Source organism: Amphibalanus amphitrite, unplaced genomic scaffold (genome assembly GCF_019059575.1).
Source record: "Amphibalanus amphitrite isolate SeventyFive unplaced genomic scaffold, NRLGWU_Aamphi_draft 000020F_arrow, whole genome shotgun sequence".
Lineage (NCBI taxonomy): Eukaryota > Metazoa > Arthropoda > Thecostraca > Balanomorpha > Balanidae > Amphibalanus > Amphibalanus amphitrite.
The window spans coordinates 1,665,615-1,683,451 of NW_024881516.1; the positions used below are offsets into that span (position 1 = coordinate 1,665,615).

Here is a 17,837-nt window from a genome sequence, read left to right on the forward strand (position 1 = left end):
GCGAGCGTCGCAAACCCGGCCGGCTACGACTTCCAGGCGCAGTGGCTCGGCGATCGCATAGTCAATCCAGAACATGTGCGTCGCAACTATGGCCGACTGGCTAGTCTGAGCGCCGGAGACGCTGCGCATTCTGCTCCGGTGACGCCGAGTGGACGTCAGCTGGTGCTGCCGCGTCTGGTCACAGGCTATCTGAAAGAACAGCGCGAGTGGCGACGCTCCTGTCGTGAATGGAATGCCTACGATCAGGCGGTGGCCAAATGGCGCCGTAATCGGTCTTCACGCATCGCCGAGCCGGTCGCGCCCCTGGTCCCCGATATTAGGGACAAACGGCCCAAGGCACTGCGTGCATTCCTGCTGGGTGATCCTGGCGCTGGCAAGTCGACCACGCTGCGCTCCACGGTGCACGGGTTGAGCGAGCTGTTGGTCGCCGACCAGGCAGACTGGACTGACGTAGTCAAACTTTCGGCGCCGACGGGCTGCGCATCATTCCACATGGCACACGGTGCGACCACCATCCACCGTCTTTTTGCTATACGAGTCGGTCAAGTAGGCGATGACCCGTTGCCGGCCGAGAGCCGACAGTTCGCATCACTGTGTGAAAGGCTCGGTCCTGAGCTGGGTCTTCTCATATTCGACGAGTTCTCAATGATCCAGCGCAGGATGATGCGCTGGATAGTAAAGCGACTCGAGGAGGCCGGCATCAATTTGGACGACATCGGCGTCGTGCTTGTCGGTGACCCGGCACAGATACTGCCGATCGGCGACAGTCCTGTGTGGAGTCTCCGCCAGCGAATGGACGACGGCAAAGACTGCTGCGAGGCATCGCGGCTGGGCATGCTCGCCTTCCGTGAGGTGTTTCGTATGCCGGCGCTGGAAACTGTGGACGGCTTCGCGGCGTGGAGTCACGCCGCTTCACGGGAGCCGAACACGCTCAATGATGATGAGCGCCGTGCGGTGGCTCGTTTCCGTGCGGCAGCACTGGACGGCGATTACGAAACCGTCTACTTAAATGAAGTGCGGCGCACTGTCCAGAACGACGAGCTAGCCGACCATTTCACAAAGGTGATCATTCCATCGTTCCGCTACGGCAGGGCGACACACGCCAGTCTGCAGTGGCTCCGCGACAACACGGCCACAGCCGAGCACATGGCTGCTGATCCACTTTGGGCTGGCGCCGTCACACTGCACGGTAACCATTGGTTCAGCGAGCTGGCCGTGAATCGTGCTACCGTCGAGTCGGACAACGCCAGGGCGCTCGTTCGCTTCGCCAACGAGCGTGACACGCCGGTAATGGCCGTGAACGCACAGCATTTACCGACGAAAAAAGCAGCTCGACTGCAAAAGGTGTCACCCAGAGAGTTCCGCAGCATACCGGCAGTGTTCTTTGCGTGCAGTGGTCTGCCGTTGATGCTGTTGGAAAACGTGGCACCCAGTGTCGGTCTGTTCAATGGCGCTCACGTCGAGTTCGTCGGACCGCTGTACTTGGAGGATGACTGGCAGGTAACACTGTCCAGCTGTGAGTACAGAGAAAGGGTGCGGACCAATGGCGTCACGTTGAGCGCTCCGCTGGACACGCCGGCCTCGGACCGTGAGCGTATGTACCAGGTTCCCGTCGGCAGCGTCATTGTGAAGGTCAACGGTCACACCGTCGACGGCGATGAGCATCGTCTCGACGAGCTGGTCGCGGCGTCTAGCACCGTCCAGCTGGTATTTCACACGCCAAAGCACCCGCCTCATCTGCCCGAGTTCATTGTGGTGCGTGTTCCAAACTACACCGAGAATCGTGGCCCAAATATCCTCGGCATCGAAGATGCCGACGATCTGGTGCCAATACGGATGGTAAAGCGCGCCCGTGACAAGGGCAAAAACAATCGGGCGATAGGCGGCGGTGAAGAGAGTCGGACCGAGTTTCGTGTTGGACCGCCGCTGGAGGGCGGCAGCGCATTCACCGGCTTTAAAGGCCAGGGCGCCACGCTGGATCGAGTGGTGGCCAAAGTGAAAGCGTGGGTAGAGACGCCCGGCTTCTGGACGGTGGTGGTGTCGCGTGTCAGACACCCACATCACCTGCACATTCCCACTGACCAGTGGCCAACTGTCGAGGAGATTCAGGTTCAGCGTCTGAATCCAGACGTGCTGGAGGCCGAGATTTTCGAGCGCCAAATGAAAATCAATGCCGCAAAGACGTGGCGTCACTTTGTGGCTGCCGAGAATGACGGCGAGTGGAGTAGCGCCGATAATGTCATCGGAGACGCTGTCCACGTGGCTTGGAGGCGGCTGCACACACGCGACGTGGCCTCTGTTGTGTGCGACGAGCTGCATGCCAAGGGAGTGGACGTGTCTGTAAGTGACGTACAGCACGTCGTCCAGAAAATGTCGCAGACGGACGAGGCACTGATCCTTGCCGATCATATATATCTCACCTCACGGCAGCACTGCTGTCTTGTGCGGAGTAAAATACAGCGTGGACGACGGCGTCCCACGGCCACCAAACCGTCCAAGCGGCCAGCCTCCAAATCTGCTGGTCGTGGGCGAGGCGGTAAGAGCCGCAAAGTATAGCATGGATGGGCACGGTCGCGTTCGATTCATTGGCATATGCTAATAAAACTTCTACAGATGTGCAGCGAACAATGTGTTCGTTTAGCAGGCTGATCTGCAACGTGTCATCTACAGAATGGCCGCCACGGACGAGAATTTGATCCTGGCTGAGCAGGTTACTAGCAGCCAGCCACACCATAGCTGATGGAAGAACTGGTGGTTACAACGTTTGAAAGTTTCACAGATATGCTCCGTTCTACCCATTTTGCAGTCCTGTCCATTTGCGGCAGGGGGTGGATGGTGGGTTTTAAATGCAAACACGGCGGTGGAGCGCACAGCTCGGATGAGCATGATTCGGACACGGTCCAGTGGAGGAGCGGTGAATAGGGATTCCTTCTAATGAGAATCGCTGTGCACTGCTCAGAAGTGAGTGGACCTGGCCAGGCGGAAAAGATTGTGGTGGAAATTATGGATTGGCTGACAATGACAGACAGTGATGGTTAAGCATGCCCAAGTTTTGTCTCTCTCCAAAGAGCGGAGAGAAACAGAGAGAAAGAGAGAGAGAGAGAGAGAGGGAGAGAGACAGAGAGAGAGAGGTAGCGGAGAGATGCCTACGGGCAGGCGTGTCACACTCGGTATCGACCCTGTGCCACGGGCAAACAGCGGTGCCACGTGCCATACTCGGTATCGCAGCTGTGCCACGTGATGGCCAAAGAGCGGAGAGAGACCGGGAGAGAACGGAGAGATGCCTACGGGCAGACGTGTCACACTCGGTATCGACCCTGTGCCACGGGCAAACAGCGGTGCCACGTGCCATACTCGGTATCGCAGCTGTGCCACGTGATGGTCAAAGAGCGGAGAGAGACCGGGAGAGAACGGAGAGATGCCTACGGGCAGGCGTGTCACACTCGGTATCGACCCTGTGCCACGGGCAAACAGCGGTGCCACGTGCCATACTCGGTATCGCAGCTGTGCCACGTGATGGCCAAAGAGCGGAAAGAGACGGAGAGAGAACGGAGAAATGCCTACGGGCAGACGTGTCACACTCGGTATCGACCCTGTGTCACGGGCAAACAGCGGTGCCACGTGCCATACTCGGTATCGCAGCTGTGCCACGTGATGGCCAAAGAGCGGAGAGAGACGGAGAGAGAACGGAGAGATGCCTACGGGCAAGCGTGCCACACTCGGTATCGACCCTGTGCCACGGGCAAACAGCGGTGCCACGTGCCATGCTCGGTATCGCAGCTGTGCCACGTGATGGCCAAAGAGCGGAGAGAGACGGAGAGAGAACGGAGAGATGCCTGCGGGCAGGCGTGTCACACTCAGTATCGACCCTGTGCCACGGGCAAACAGCGGTGCCACGTGCCATACTCGGTATCGCAGCTGTGCCACGTGATGGCCAAAGAGCGGAAAGAGACGGAGAGAGAACGGAGAAATGCCTACGGGCAGACGTGTCACACTCGGTATCGACCCTGTGTCACGGGCAAACAGCGGTGCCACGTGCCATACTCGGTATCGCAGCTGTGCCACGTGATGGCCAAAGAGCGGAGAGAGACGGAGAGAGAACGGAGAGATGCCTACGGGCAGGCGTGCCACACTCGGTATCGACCCTGTGCCACGGGCAAACAGCGGTGCCACGTGCCATACTCGGTATCGCAGCTGTGCCACGTGATGGCCAAAGAGCGGAGAGAGACGGAGAGAGAACGGAGAGATGCCTACGGGCAGGCGTGTCACACTCGGTATCGACCCTGTGCCACGGGCAAACAGCGGTGCCACGTGCCATACTCGGTATCGCAGCTGTGCCACGTGATGGCCAAAGAGCGGAGAGAGACGGAGAGAGAACGGAGAGATGCCTACGGGCAGGCGTGCCACACTCGGTATCGACCCTGTGTCACGGGCAAACAGCGGTGCCACGTGCCATACTCGGTATCGCAGCTGTGCCACGTGATGGCCAAAGAGCGGAGAGAGACGGAGAGAGAACGGAGAGATGCCTACGGGCAGGCGTGCCACACTCGGTATCGACCCTGTGCCACGGGCAAACAGCGGTGCCACGTGCCATACTCGGTATCGCAGCTGTGCCACGTGATAGCCAAAGAGCGGAGAGAGACGGAGAGAGAACGGAGAGATGCCTACGGGCAGGCGTGCCACACTCGGTATCGACCCTGTGCCACGGGCAAACAGCGGTGCCACGTGCCATATATCGCAGCTGTACCACGTGATGGCCAAAGACCGGAGACAGAGAAAGAGAGAGAAAGAGGGAAAGAGAGAGAGAGAGAGAGAGAGAGAGAGAGAGAGAGAGAGAGCATGAAATAAGCTGATCTAGTGACCTTATTTAACGTTACCTAGGATCACCCTTCGTTGTGCAGAAATAAGCGATTTCGTACATAACAGCCAGATAAACCTAAAACGCGTCGGCGTCCTTCATTTCCGGCCGTCATATTGTTCAGTTCTGTGGTTATGACGGTTGGTGCGGTGGTGTTCTGGCACGGTGCGTTATGAAGGCCTCGGATTGGGATATTTCGAAGGTACGTTATCTTGTATGATATTCATATGACAATGGTCGACATTTTCTTTTTTTATATTATCCTAAGCATATATGTTGAAGCATAAATTCACTTCTTGACCGTTTTGGGTCAATGTTTCGTCTGGATTCCGACCATTGGAAAACAGGCTGTCTTTCCGCTGCTGTCAAGCGTTTTTTTTTTTGCGAAATATGTAAGCTGCACCTTTCATCTCACATTGATTTATCCTATGATGAAAAAATCAGTTGCTGTGGATAATATAAGCCATCCCCACTGATATGCTTAACATCAACAGTTAATTTTCTTTTCTGTTCGCAGAGTTGGTTCAAGTTGTTGGAAACTGAGTCATAAAGGTACCGGAAGCCAGCGATATGTCCGTTGGTAAGCCTGGCCCAGAAAGAATAATTGCGTGAATCTGCAAAGCATGGAAAATATTTGGCAAACAGCACAGTCTACAATGTAGGTACCTACATGGCAGGATCACCGTGCTCACTCGCCTGCTGTTTAGTGCCGTTTCGTCGCGGAACCCGTGGAGGTGCCGGATTTGTGCCTCATGCAACCGTACTATTCTGTTACGTTATTAATGGTACCTCGAATCAGCTTCTGCACCAAAACCTGGAGTATATGATCTTCTTGTATCGTATGCTAATAAACGTAATTTGTTGTTTTGTTGTTGTTTTTGGTAACGTGGCTGGTACGTGCTGTCGTTGGCCGGGTCCTCCACCAGCCGGAGGGGCGGCTGGGGAGGGGAGGGAGAGGGGGCGACGCGATTGAGCTAGTATTACTACTGGGCAGCAGTAGCAGGCATTAGTTGGCTGGGTTACCAGGCGAGTCCTGGTAACAGCCCTAATCGGCGTACCATATGCTATAATAGTTTCGTGCTCGTTTTCAAAAGAGGCACCGAATATTGAAACGAGGGACTGACAAGGATATGCTTAGTTAATGAGGCGTGGGCTGGTCAATTTCTAAAGAAACAGGCTTGTTTATCCGCGACAACCTAAAAATCAGTCAAACTACACCAAGAGTCGCCGCTTTCGTTGAAAACGTCCGATCAGCTGATCCTGATGGTGGCGCGCTTGGGAAAAGTGATGTGCAGTTCACATTTAATTCCTCTTTCAAAATAAGCACTCTGCGTGTTGCGATTACAATGACACGTCAAACTTTGCGCGGATTTCTAGCTGAACTTGAATCGTGGCCGTTTTGGTGCACCAACGCTCTCTGATGGAGTGGCTGGAAGCTGAGGCGAAAGTGTTTGGATGTTTACTAAAATCATCAATGAATTTGAAGACTAAAAATGAAAATCAACAATGCTGATATGTTTAATGACAAATGCGTCCGAGGTTTGTCAAACGAGCGTGCTCACGTGCCAGTCGCCGCCGTCGCAGTACTATTGTCGGATACAACTATGCATAGCTCATGCTATGGCATTGGTTGAGAGGTGCTATTGAAGCCTTTCAATGAAAATGTTTGAAATGTCTTGAAATTTCTATGAAATGTTTGAGGGTAAGAAAGCAATCAGCGTGAAGAGGAGCTACCTTGATATGCATACATAGATGTATTAGGACTAAAAAAAAAAAACTTGGAAATCGACGTCAAACAGCTGCGAAAACCACCTATTGGTTGATGGTTGAAATCTACGAAGCCCACCCCTTGCTTAGAATATTTTACGACTTTTACACATGTTGGCGTATCTGCGAAACTATATGCGCATTTCGCCATTTTTCTTAAATCGTCTAAACTACTTTTTATTAAATCGTAACTTTTATGTAACAGAAACTTTAAACCCCCAAAATAAAGTCACATGCTGTTGTAAATTCCGCACTCGCCATAAACTTTTTTCAGACCTTTATGAAACAGAGTGACATAGAAAAAGTATGATTCTAACACAATTCGTAAATAATCGGGTGCCGTAAGTTTTATGCAACAGTGCTCAGGTGAGCTTATTTTGCAGCATTATTTTCCGTTGTAGAAAAACGGGCTCTTGAAGATGCATTGCCATTGTAATATTTATTTCTACATTACCTTTAAGTTTGCTGATATCTATAGATTACATCTATTTTGACGTTCCACAATAAAACCGAAATTCAAAGCACTTCAAGGGCGGGCAGCGTGGTGCATGGATGCAGCCTAAGCAAAGCCAAGAGACCTACATATATCCGCACACTAAACCTGCAACCATGTTTCCTCCATCCGGCTCCTCGTGCCGCTGCCTGGATTATTAGGCGTTGCCTAATATACCAAGAGATGGAAAATACCTTTTTAGCATGAATATCGAATAATATCAATCTTGGTCCGAGGTAGATGCTGGTAATTGATATAGGTACTGTGTGTCCACTTGACCTCACACTTCACCTACCTAACTTACCTACCGTTTCACAACACGCCACGTTCGTTGAGCTTGCCTCTCTTATCCTGCCATCTGCCCCCATTATGCATCTGTATCCCGTGCCTAGTGCTCCGAACCATTGTGAGTTGTGACATCGATGCTTAACCCGCGCCCCGTAGGGCTACCGGCGGACCCTACCACTCGTAGGGGGGGGGGGGCGTTTCGGCCCCCCCTAAGATCTCGGAAATTTACCGGCCGATTTTCAAAATTCAAACGGCGTTCGATAGCACCACCAGGGAACTACCTTGCGACCGAATTTCATTAACCTAGGTCAAACCGATGACGTCACAGGTCAGGTCAAAGGTCAGATTTTCACCGTTCACAGGCATTTCAAGACATGTGTTGTGAAATCGAGTAAATTGGTTACTTATTGAAATCCATCGATGGTACATGGTTTGTCAAACACATACTTCGCTATCTGAGGTCACTGATACCAGGTCAGGTCACAGAGGTCAGGTCACTGGGGGTCACAATATGAAAGTGTCGTGTGATACATGTTTTATGGTCCATTTTACATGACAAATGCGATTATGTGGGTCAGGCAGCCTTTGGGGTCAGTTTAGATCATGTTCCGATGAATGTCAGGTCAAGGTCAGATCAAGGTCAGGTCAAATTAGGTCAAATTTCAAAGTTGATATTTTTGCATAAAGTGGGTACCCATTCGATGCAGCTCGTCACGGGGAGTCCAATGGTGGTCTTTGTTTTGACCTACGTGGTCTAGAATTGCCAAAAAATGAGTTTGAAAATTTGACGTCATCATTTTTGAACAGTTTGTTCGCTATAACTTGACCAAAAAAGGAGATATCGATCTGAAATTTGTTATGTAGATAGAAGATGGTGGGTACTATCACATATATTCCGGTTTTTTCGAAACTCAAAAAACTTTTGGATTTTTTGGCTAATATATCAAAAAAATTGAATTTTTAATTTTTGGGGGAAAAACTCAAAACTTTTAAAAATCCGAGATAACAGTTTTGTAGCCCTGTCAATTCTACACCTTTTATGTCTTAATTATTTTTCTGTATCTTCAAAGCTGTAGGCTTGACAGCTGCTCTCGCGAAGGTCTTTTTTCGGTCGAAAATGGCAGAACATGACGTCATTCTGACGTCATTTGTGGCCAACCTAGCATAGCCTCTGGTAAAATTTTTGGTCACAATGTGTAAAATTGATGCTCGGAGGGGTCTTGAAAGTTTGGTGGCAATATCTCCAGCCGTTTAGGAGCTATCGATGGAAAAGGACAGGGGGCCATTTCGGCCCCCCCCCCCTACGGGGCGCGGGTTGTTGCAAACAGCAAATCGATGACGTATATTATTTTGATTGATTCCATCATCAACAACAATGAAGTCGAGCGAAAACCTACTTGAGCGACCAATCTGATATAAAGAACATTTCTATAGAAGGTTAGGCACTTAGGCATGTTCTGCACCCGTACATCCTTGAATATTATTGTAAAAAGAATGCATAGTAGCTGCCTTGGGACAACTTGTGCATATTTCCCTGGCCGTCACCGGTATGGCGTCATCAATGGTTGCCAACAGAATATTCGGCCAGAATACGACATAACGGATTGTGGTTATTTCGGTCGGTTTGTACGTCAATTTCGCGCAAGGTATAGAACAAACCATGGATAAACCGCGTTTTGTGGTTCGTGACAGCGGCAATGGTGGTGTGCTTTTCCTTCGGCAAAAACTGTAAGTATGGACAGATGTTTTAGAGAATTATATAATCATAAGTGAATTACAAGATAATTATTTTATAAGTGAATTATAAGTGAAGTCAGACTGGAAACACGCGTATAGTGTGAGATGACATACACCGCTTGCAATTCCGGCAAAATATGGTCTCGAAATATAAGTCACATTTCAAAAGTCATTTTGGGTTTCCTACACGAAAAATGCCATCTATTTAGAACATGATACCTGAAATCACGCGCTCCTATATTTTGAAGAAATTAAATATCCCGTTTCGGCAAAAACCTTCCAAACCTTGCATGTCATATCTGAAAGGGCTAACAGATCCTTTTCATTTTGCATCATATATGGTAAATGGTTGAACTATGACAAGTAAATACTTTTATGTTTTAAAATGATAAGCATTAACTATGCTGTGAGATAATACATTATCCTTTAATATTAACGTTTAAGATATAACAATGTATAAATCAATTGTAACTTGCAAATACGTTGACAGGTACTTGGACCGTTGGACGACGTCCAACCGTTGAACGACTCAGCTAACGGTAAGTAGAAACATTATATTTTGAAGAAATTTAATATCCCGTTTCGGCAAAAACCTTCCAAACCTTGCATGTCATATCTGAAAGGGCTAACAGATCCTTTTCATTTTACATCATATATGGTAAATGGTTGAACTATGACAAGTAAATACTTTTATGTTTTAAAATGATAAGCATTAACTATGCTGTGAGATAATACATTATCCTTTAATATTAACGTTTAAGATATAACAATGAATAAATCAATTGTAACTTGCAAATACGTTGACAGGTACTTGGCCCGTTGGACGACGGATTAAGGACGACGTCCAACCGTTGGACGACTCAGCCAACGGTAAGTAGAAACATTATATTTTGAAGAAATTAAATATCCCGTTTCGACAAAAAACCTTCCAAACCTTGCATGTCATATCTGAAAGGGCTAACAGATCCTTTTCATTTTGCATCATATATGGTAAATGGTTGAACTATGACAAGTAAATACTTTTATGTTTAAAAATGATAAGCATTAACTATGCTGTGAGATAATACATTATCCTTTAATATTAACGTCTAAGATATAATAACGTATAAATCAATTGTAACTTGCAAATACGTTGACAGGTACTTGGACCGTTGGACGACGGATTGAGGACGACGTCCAACCGTTGGACGACTCAGCCAACGGTAAGTAGAAACATTATATTTTGAAGAAATTAAATATCCCGTTTCGACAAAAACCTTCCAAACCTTGCATGTCACATCTGAAAGGGCTAACAGATCCTTTTCATTCTACATCATATATGGTAAATGGTTGAACTATGACAAGTAAATACTTTTATGTTTTAAAATGATAAGCATTAACTATGCTGTGAGATAATACATTATCCTTTAATATTAACGTCTAAGATATAACAACGTATAAATCAATTGTAACTTGCAAATACGTTGACAGGTACTTGGTCCGTTGGACGACAGATTGTGGACGACGTCCAACCGTTGGACGACTCAGCCAACGGTAAGTAGAAACATTATTTTACCTTACTCTGAAGTTTTACCTCGCATCATTTTTATTCGTCGCAAAAAACTGCATCGGTTAGACACCGCATTGTGTCCTAACAAATAACATGAAAACTTTACCTAAGTCGATGTGAACCTAGACCTGAGTTTCGCTAAATATTGTACATTTCCCTAACTGTGTATTCTCAATATTTTTTTGGAACAAAATCGCCCATTAAACATGCTTCGCACATATCGTATTCTACTGTTCGTCTTTCGTGTCTCGACTTGACCTTCACCCTCGCCCCGTTGGGGAAGGGGGCAATTTGGCCCTCCCTGTGGTTTTTCCTAAATAGCAAGAAAACGACGGCGCGCAGCGCCGCCAAATTTTAAGTACTTTCCCGGGCATCAATTTGACACCTTCACACAAAATTTCAAGTCTTAGGTCACCTTAGGTCAGGAGTTATTGAAGTCAAACTGAGGTCATGTTCCAGCAAAAATGAGCAAAAAACATGCAATCTTGAAACGCTCACCAAATCTACAGTTACCAAGCAATTTCAAAGTTCTTTATATGGTCATGTAGACAAAAAGCATCGCTACAAAACTGTTATCACGGATTTCCAAACTTTTGGGTTTTTGAACCCAAAAAATTCAATAAATTGTTTTTTTAGAAAACTAAAAAACCAAAGAAATCCGAATTTCGAAAAAAAACGGAATATATTTGATAGTCCCTGCGCTCTTCTATATACATATCAAATTTCAGATCGATATCTCGTTTTTGGGCCAAGTTATAGCGAAAAGCTGTTCAAAAATGATGACGTCAAATTTTTTAACTCAATTTTTAGCGCTTCTAGACCACTTAGGGCAAAACAAAGACCACCATTGAACTCTTCCCGTGACGAGCTGCATCAAATCGCTACCCATTTTATGCAAAAATATCAACTTCAAAAATTTCACCTAATATAACCTGACCTTGACCTGACCTTCACCAGAACATAATAATCTAAACTGACCTCCAAGGCTGCCTGACCCACATAATCGTATTTGGCATATAAAATGGATCATAATACACGCATCACATGATATTTTCATATTGTGACCCTCAGTGACCTGACCTCTGTGACCTGACCTGGTATCAGTTACCTCAAATAGCAAAATATGTATTTGAAAAACATTTCCACATCGATGATTTTCAATGAAATGCATTTTACTCGATTTTACAACGCATTTCTTCAAATGCCTGTAAACGGTGAAAATTCGACTTTTGACCTGACCTGTGACGTCATCGGTTTGACCTAGGTCAATACAATTGGGACACAAGGTAGTTCCCTGATGGGGCTATCCGACACCGTTTGCCGCTTGTCGCTAGGTTGCATGGTTCTCGAGATCTTAGGGGGGGGGCAAATTGCCCCCCCCCCCAACATAGCGCGTTGCTCGGCAGAGCCCAACGGGGCGCGGTTTAACGTTGATGCCAACTTGAAACATTCTTGCAACGTTACTGTATGTAAGTTTTAGGAATTATCCAAAGCCTTGCACATTGCTCTAGATCAAGGTGCTTTTTAAATACGTTGCATCGTACTATTGCCGTTCATAATGCGACATAACTCCGGGACAAACAATCACAGCCGTGTTTAACTTGCACTTATATTTACAGGTCTCTGCCTCGGAGTCGGGATCCTTCTAGAGTCAGGAAGGACGAACCCGCCCTGAAAGACGCACAAAACATGAGGCCAATGGTAAGTATTAAGTATAAACATAGCTTAAGTTTACTCTGAAATTATAGTTCGGTACTGTGCACACTGCACAGATGTATGATAGCACAAATCAGTCGAATGTCTCCAAACTACAGAATACTATTCAACTTCGCTGCAAGGGTGGTTTCAGGCCGTAGACCATATGGCCATGTTAGTAGACTCTTAATTGTGAATCGGGCTATCCACCCACCCGTTTTGTAAGATATTTCGATATCAGTTTGATCCATGGTATTATCACAGCCGGTAGACCTCGTAAGCTTCGCTCATCGCTGGCGTTTAACCTCGAGAGAGCTGCCAACGACACCAGACAGTCAACTCAACTCCGTTTACCCCGTGTAAAAGTAAACTATGGAAAAAGGCAATTAATGTACCGTGCAGTTCAAAAGTACAAGAAATTTAGCATTTCAAAGGGGTTGTCTAGTACATCCAGGCGAACGGTGCACAACAGCACACATATTTCGATTCAGGCAGTTGCAGGGTGATAGGCACAAATGTTGTGGTTTGCAAGACTTCCGTGGGATGTGTTTTATGCTTTATCTTATCTAGGATCTATCTAATGTGCCTCGACTGAAAAGCCATTACTCGAGTGGATGTCGTTGTATATTAATTATAACAATAAACAAATAAGATTTTTCCTAAATATTCATTGCGCACATTTCAGCCAAAACACATGCCGGGTCAGGTCAGGTCAGGTCACCGGAGCGGGTTTGTTGACACCACATCATAAAAGTTTGCAATCACGTCAGAGCTGGAGTTTTTCACGGAGCAATTTCCTCTCTTCAGGTCCTCATCACAGTACCAGTATGTGTAATTTGTATACCTCAGAATTTGTATATCTGTGACCTGAGGTCAGGTCAGAGTCGTGATCTTTACATTACAAGCCTATGGGAAAATATTGAAATGTTTTCTGTTTCGAGCAAACGAGTCAAAGCCCTCCAATTCTTTCAGGATTATGACACATTATCTCATCTGCAATGACCTCAATGTACTGACAAGGGCACCGGGAAGGGTCATCTGAGGTCATGTTTAATAGTTGTAGCCAATAAAACACGATATGACGGTGCTAATGACTTGTAAATGGTATCCAACTGTTTGCCTGGTCATGACGCATTGATTGGTACCCAGCGTGACCTTCCTAGTTCAAATTTTGAAGTTAACCTATCAAGGTCATGCAAGTAACTGTTTCAAACATGAAACATCTCATTTTTGATGACCTCTGGTGACCTCAATATTGATCTGACTCAAAACAAGTTTGATAAAAAAGTTGTAAGTCTTTCAACGAACTATCTAACGCCGTTTACCGTTCGAAGCTCCGATTCGTGGTTCTCGAGATCTGAGGGGGGGGGGCAAACTTGGCTCTCGAGGTCAACAAATTTGTTTGGATGCGGATTTACGAGATAATTGCGACGATACTTTTAGTTTAAGTCTAGCTAGAGCCCCTTATGAATTATGGAGAGCCGCAGATTGCAAAGCCAAATAGCTCTGCTATCGGGGTAATATTCGGCAGCTTTGCAGACCTTGCAAAGCCGTATTTTTTTGTCCGTTGAAAAAAATACGGTTTTTAAAATAAAAAATACGATTTTTTCGACTTCGACAATCGACTCCGACTCTGCTCCAAATCCACTTCCGACTCCGGACATTGAGCAGTCTTATGTAGTCTTAGCAGTCCATAAAATGACAGCCAAGTTTATATCAGAGATCTTTTAATCTCTCCTGAAACCACCCTTTCCGTCCTCCAAGGCCCTGCAGTGCGAATATACTTTTTAACCATCGCCCGTCCGGCCAGTTCATGCAACCCCCCCCCCCTTCCCTACAGTTTTCCGAGTACTCCTTCCCTACGCAGTATTTCTTGTTGACTATCAGGCCTTGGAAGACACAGTTAATGAAGACGGGAACTGTCAAAGAACGGGATCATTATGAGCCTCTCAGTGCACCTTATTTGCCTGGCTTCCTTACGTCTTGGGGAGTCAGTGCGCTTCCGTGGAACTCTCTCTCTCTCTAGGTCTCTGAATCGTAACAAAAATAAATCCAGCTCTGGTCACAGGTCACTAAAGAGTCAATTCTAAATGTTTCTAGGACATTTTTACCGGGGATGCTGAGTCTAGATTTTTCGGTGACTCCGACTCCGACTCCGACTTCAAAAATCGACTCCGACTCCAGCTCCGACTCCACATCCGCCTCCGACTTCGGACATATCTCTTTAGGTGGCCACATAATGAAAGTAAAGTTCATGTAGCAGATTCTTTGTCTTACCTGAATCGGCCATTTGAGCGTTCCAAGGCCTTTCATTGCAAATTTACTTTTAAATAGCTTGCAGATAGGTTTTGGCGCAGACACCTGCTTTTTTCAATCGGTTTTTTCATCTCCTTTTTTCAATGACAACGCTCGTCCAAAACAGCTGTATGGCCTTAGCTTCGAGATAATCAAATTTTGAAAGGTCATTGAGCATAATATTAGCCGTTTTCACGACGGGCTATCCGGCGAATGCACCTAATTTACACCAAATCTGCACCTTATCTCTTGTAGAGCAAATATCTTCATGTAATGAAATTATTTTGGTATTTTAATCGATGATAATGTCTCATAGTTTGACAAAGCAGGCATATAAGCAATTAGTCCAACCCTAGCTGATAGCTACTAATAAACACATTGAACCCAATTTCACCAAATCTGCATCTAATCTGCACCAAACGTGCAACAAATGTGTGCCAGATGGCCGTCGTGAAAACGGCTATTATCAAGTAAACAGGTTTATTTTCACATTCTCTTCTCCTTCGTTTCAGGTGCAGTATGAAAATGATAAGCATCTGGCTAATAATCTTCATCACCATTATTTTCGCGATCAGAAGAACCCCTGAGGCACTTTTGGCGCGCCCCGTCATTTAAGGGACGATTAAGGGATAAGGGATATGAGGCACGTGTGAAGTTAGTGGTGGTGCGGCTAGATATCGACCCGGGGAATCGCCTGGGACCATTCTTTTCGCGATCGGAAGAACCCCTGAGGCACTTTTGGCGCGCCCCGTCATTTAAGGGACGATTAAGGGATGAGGGATATGAGGCACGTGTGAAGTTAGTGGTGGTGCGGCTAGATATCGACCCGGGGAATCGCCTGGGACCATTCTTTTCGCGATCGGAAGAACCCCTGAGGCACTTTTGGCGCGCCCCGTCATTTAAGGGACGATTAAGGGATGAGGGATATGAGGCACGTGTGAAGTTAGTGGTGGTGCGGCTAGATATCGACCCGGGGAATCGCCTGGGACCATTATTTTCGCGATCAGAAGAACCCCTGAGGCACTTTTGGCGCGCCCCGTCGTTTAAGGGACGATTAAGGGATGAGGGATGTGAGGCACGTGTGAAGTTAGTGGTGGTGCGGCTAGATATCGACCCGGGGAATTGCCTGGGACCATTATTTTCGCGATCGGAAGAACCCCTGAGGCACTTTTGGCGCGCCCCGTCATTTAAGGGACGATTAAGGGATGAGGGATGTGAGGCACGTGTGAAGTTAGTGGTGGTGCGGCTAGATATCGACCCGGGGAATCGCCTGGGACCATTATTTTCGCGATCAGAAGAACCCCTGAGGCACTTTTGACGCGCCCCGTCGTTTAAGGGACGATTAAGGGATGAGGGATGTGAGGCACGTGTGAAGTTAGTGGTGGTGCGGCTAGATATCGACCCGGGGAATTGCCTGGGACCATTATTTTCGCGATCGGAAGAACCCCTGAGGCACTTTTGGCGCGCCCCGTCATTTAAGGGACGATTAAGGGATAAGGGATATGAGGCACGTGTGAAGTTAGTGGTGGTGCGGCTAGATATCGACCCGGGGAATCGCCTGGGACCATTATTTTCGCGATCAGAAGAACCCCTGAGGCACTTTTGGCGCGCCCCGTCGTTTAAGGGACGATTAAGGGATGAGGGATGTGAGGCACGTGTGAAGTTAGTGGTGGTGCGGCTAGATATCGACCCGGGGAATTGCCTGGGACCATTATTTTCGCGATCGGAAGAACCCCTGAGGCACTTTTGGCGCGCCCCGTCATTTAAGGGACGATTAAGGGATAAGGGATATGAGGCACGTGTGAAGTTAGTGGTGGTGCGGCTAGATATCGACCCGGGGAATCGCCTGGGACCATTATTTTCGTGATCGGAAGAGCCCCTGAGGCACTTTTGGCGCGCCCCGTCGTTTAAGGGACGATTAAGGGATAAGGGATATGAGGCACGTGTGAAGTTAGTGGTGGTGCGGCTAGATATCGACCCGGGGAATCGCCTGGGACCATTATTTTCGCGATCAGAAGAACCCCTGAGGCACTTTTTGCGCGCCCCGTCATTTAAGGGACGATTAAGGGATGAGGGATATGAGGCACGTGTGAAGTTAGTGGTGGTGCGGCTAGATATCGACCCGGGGAATCGCCTGGGACCATTATTTTCGCGATCAGAAGAACCCCTGAGGCACTTTTTGCGCGCCCCGTCATTTAAGGGACGATTAAGGGATAAGGGATACCTGCTAGGGCAAAATTAATGTCATATTCGTGCTCCCCGTCCCCGAATTGACCAGATATGACGTTTTCAAGTGATTCGGTACTCGACGCTGAATACGAATCCGAATCCGACGCCAACTTCACGCACATCGGTAAATGAGTTTTTGTGCCTACATACATAATATGATTCCTCAAAGGACATTCGATGTAGCTATCGGGATGATCTTCACATCGGGGCAATGCTCTCAGTGCTGTACATAGATACTATAATATCTTGTGGACAGTGGAATAATTCACATTTCCCGCAAAAATAACCCCAAGCTGTTCACCGTCATTGATGGTTAGTGTTACCTTGTCTCGCGATAACTGCCAAATCACTATTAATTACATGCTACCAAGTACCAGACTTGTTTGAAAAACCCGTTTTCACGTGATGCAACCGTACCATCTTGACCATAAGCTTGTGTTTTGTGTCGTATCGTATATGTATGCGTACTTTAGTCACATATTGTAGCGTCATTTGTGCCGCTTGTCATAATATACACATCTTCTAGCAATGCTCTGTTCAGCGTTATCGAAAGCCGATTGCTACCAATTATGCCGCGTCTTAGATACTGGAGCTAATCGCAATGCATTTCGGATGCAATGCCAATGGCGGATTGTAATGGTAGCGAGACTTCACAGCAGCACTAGAACACAGTCGGACGGACGTCGGAAGGACGCACACGATGCGATCCAGTGCCCTCGGCCCAGCACCGTTCAGTTCGGCACGGACCTGACTGGGTGTGGCTCTGTCCAAATACACACAGGGTGCGGTAGCGGCCCGGGCAGGCCGGGACGGCTCGGCCCGTGCTCTGATTCTTCAGACACCCCGGTCGGGAACGGCGTGGTCCGCCGGTGTTCGGTCTGAGGCGGACCTTTCGCCCGGCCTCCTGATTTTTATCTGAAGAGCCC

General features: G+C 47.6%; 1 long non-coding RNA gene across 1 annotated transcript; it reads left to right on the forward strand.

Annotated features, from left to right (window-relative positions):
• The first annotated feature begins 9,260 nt into the window (after window positions 1-9,260).
• LOC122390578 lies at window positions 9,261-17,440 on the forward strand. The gene is made up of 7 exons (XR_006258179.1): window positions 9,261-9,484; window positions 9,634-9,682; window positions 9,951-10,013; window positions 10,283-10,345; window positions 10,614-10,676; window positions 12,312-12,393; window positions 15,195-17,440. It is a non-coding gene; the product is annotated as an uncharacterized LOC122390578 (long non-coding RNA).
• The last annotated feature ends 397 nt before the right edge of the window (window positions 17,441-17,837 follow it).